The 3,099-nt window shown below is 40.3% G+C and overlaps 1 non-coding gene across 1 annotated transcript; it reads left to right on the top strand.

The window, feature by feature from the left end:
* Positions 1-2,321: 2,321 nt before the first annotated feature.
* Positions 2,322-2,422, top strand: LOC143530710 (U6 spliceosomal RNA). The gene has a single exon (XR_013134908.1). It is a non-coding gene; the product is annotated as a U6 spliceosomal RNA (small nuclear RNA).
* Positions 2,423-3,099: the final 677 nt, after the last annotated feature.

Raw genomic sequence — 3,099 nt, 5'->3', positions numbered from 1 at the left:
AACATCCCCGCATAGCGGGAACGTCGAGAACTACATTGAAGCTCCAGGATGGAATTGGTGGTTTTAACATAATTGATCACTATGTTCAAAACTACCAAAACCTCATGGAGAATCTATACAAGTGGGACTCAACGCTCCTGACTTGCGAGGAGGTTACAGACCTACCCGCATCATACCCAAAGTTCAAGCAGGAAAGTCGGGAATTTCAGCAAGTGACAGAAGGACTTCCGCGGGAAGAATCCCCATGGAAAACCTTAAAATTAAACCCTTTTCAAAACCCTTTGCTTAAGTCCAAAAGTTCACCTCACTTTATTAAACATTCATGAGAAGAACATTGGACTGGGGGGACTTGAAGAGGTAGGTCCCAGCAGAGCCCAGTTGGACCCGCAAGACTCACCTTGAAAAGAGACGTCTGCGCAGAAACCAACTGGATCCGCAGGACCTACCATGCTCAGAGACGTGACGTCCTTACGCGCAGTACGCAAGCTGTTCCCGCAGGAAATGCCTCCCAATGGTGAAGTACTCCGCCTGTTCCCGCAGTTGCGGATACAAACCCTCAGGGAAGGCCACCCGCGCAGCAAGGCTACACGCACAAGGCACTTAGCTCTCAATAATTCAGTTGTCACCTGAAGGAATGAGCAAAGCCGGGAACAATCCCGCACAAAGGCGGGAGGGGGAATACTCCCGCCCAAATAAACCAGTCCGTACGATACGGGAAGATCTTTTGTACTGTACCTGACGAGGTATGGGCAAAAGATCTGACCAAAGATACGATAGCTCATTGACAACAGTATGGCGAGCAGCATGCTCTTGTACTGTATGTCACTATTTGCCGCTGCCTACTCACCAACTCCTGTCATACCACGTGCATAGCCGGCAGTTGGTGGAAAAGGAATAGTACACAGCAGGCCTGGTCACTGTCAGCCGCTGCCTACCCACCAACTACCAGCATGGCACGTGCGTAGGCCACAGTTGGTAGAACAGGAATACTATTCAGCCGGCTACACCTTCTTGGAAACCTACCTTCGGCTATAAATACCCCAAATGGTATGATCATCTTATCATATACTATCTCGTATTACATATTATACCTGATATCTGCTCTAGCAATCTCTTAATATACATTTATATTCAAGAGCAATCTAGTCTGATTCTCACGCCGGAGGGTGGTCACAAGGAGGAACCCCCCCCTCTTCTCAGTGACGAGCTCACGGTGTCTGTTTTGCAGGTTATCAGAAGAACCATCTTTGCCGGGTCTAACCCCTCGTGGGAAACACCTATCCAACCCCCAGGTTATCCGTAATCTGTCCGGGGTCGATTAGTGTTTCTTCACATGCATCATTCTTCTTTGAGAATAAGGCCGTAAGAGTATCCCACGCTTGTTTCGGCGAATCAAGATCTTGAATGTGATCAAGGATCTCTTCTTCAACAGAGGTTTTGATAAAACATGGCGCGTCCGGCCTTTACCTGCCACTTTCCGATTGCGCCGTTTATATCATTCGCCGGCTGCCTTGTCTCGTTACCTTTCACGACTTGCCATAGATCCTGGCCTTGTAAATATGACTTAAGTTACCCAGTTCTTGTAGTTCGTTTGGTTCAACTTCTTGATACCACCGATGACTTGAAACTCAGCCATGTTGTTTGGTTCTTTGTCTTCTTCTTGGTAAACTGCTGATCGGGTTCTGGCTTCCTTCGATCACGCACTATTCCCTGGCCCCAAGAATCATTCGATGCTCTGATACCAGTTGTTAACCTAGATATCACGAGACACACCGAAACACACGATCTTTGAACGTGACTCGTCCGACTCTTTCTTATTAGTTGAATAAAAAGAACAGTACATAAAAGAAAGGAAAATAAACCCTATTTATACTATACTAGACACTAATCTTGCCATGCAAGGCATTCTAAACCTATTCAAATACGGAAAAAACGAATTTGAACTAAAATCAAAACATAAATTTATCAGTTAACCAAATTTTCTTTTTAGCCCTCAATCTTTATCGCCTTTAATGATCTCCACCAAAACCACCCCTTGAGACCAAACCGTACCACCCTCGAGTTCTATAACTTAGTCGGCTTCATAGTCGGTGTTGGATATATTTTCACAGTAGCAACCTTCAACCGGCACAAGCTTAATCCCTTGTCTGTCAATATCCTCTAATCCATATATAATATGTTTTTAAACTTTTTTACTATAGTATGAAGTTATAGTTATATACTATATGTAGTTATTGATTAAGCCTTACGTAAGTGAGCTTTAGTATTTTAATGTACATTGTTTTACATATAACAATCAATATATAGAATTTTTTTTAAAAGTATGCAACAAACATCCGACAAATTGAAACAACATAGAAAAGATTAGCATAATCCTTACATAAGGATGACACACAGTCACACACAAATCAAGAAAATGTTTCAAAAAGATCAAACATATAATAATAGAATCATAAGTCCTAGCACGCTCAAAAGGACATTATTCTACATCAAAGAATTTTAATACGAAACATATTGTAAAGGAAATAGATAATTTCACTTATCAACATATATAATGGTGAATTTATAGTTAGATATACGTGCTATTGAATTCTACGATGTAGATCAATGTTCTTTTGACCAAGTTAGGACTTTTATGATTCTTTTGTAACATGTTGGGCTAATTTGTATTCGTTGTTGGGTTCGTATAAATACGTTGTATTTTTTTTTTATCTTTTTGAAAAGATACGAATAATTTTAAAAGAAGTAAAGTAAAAGTAGTGGAACATTGAAGTGCCCATTGTGTGAATATATTAATCATGGCACGAGAATAGAAGTACATATCCTTTATAATTCGTAACGGTTGCGAGTTCATAAAGGCAGGTGTGACATGCAAAATGCATTTAATGCCACTAGAAGGGTGAAAGTGATGCTTTATCACGAAACACACCATTTTTATTGGTTACTTGTCAATGTTGGATATAATGTATTTTGTCCATTTATTGCGTATCTTTTAACTTTTAAGAAAATATATTGTGTGGCTTATATTAGTTTTCTTTTTTAAAAAAAAAAGAAAAAAGAAAAGAGAAAGCCAATTTATATAGAATAAAAACGAACGGA

The sequence above is a fragment of the Bidens hawaiensis genome, unplaced genomic scaffold, assembly GCF_021521415.1.
Source record: "Bidens hawaiensis isolate Kalapana, Puna unplaced genomic scaffold, B.hawaiensis_p1.1 tig00008970_1, whole genome shotgun sequence".
Taxonomy (NCBI): Eukaryota; Viridiplantae; Streptophyta; class Magnoliopsida; order Asterales; family Asteraceae; genus Bidens; species Bidens hawaiensis.
Note: the sequence above shows the minus strand (reverse complement) of the source record. Positions and strands in the feature narration are given on the sequence as shown.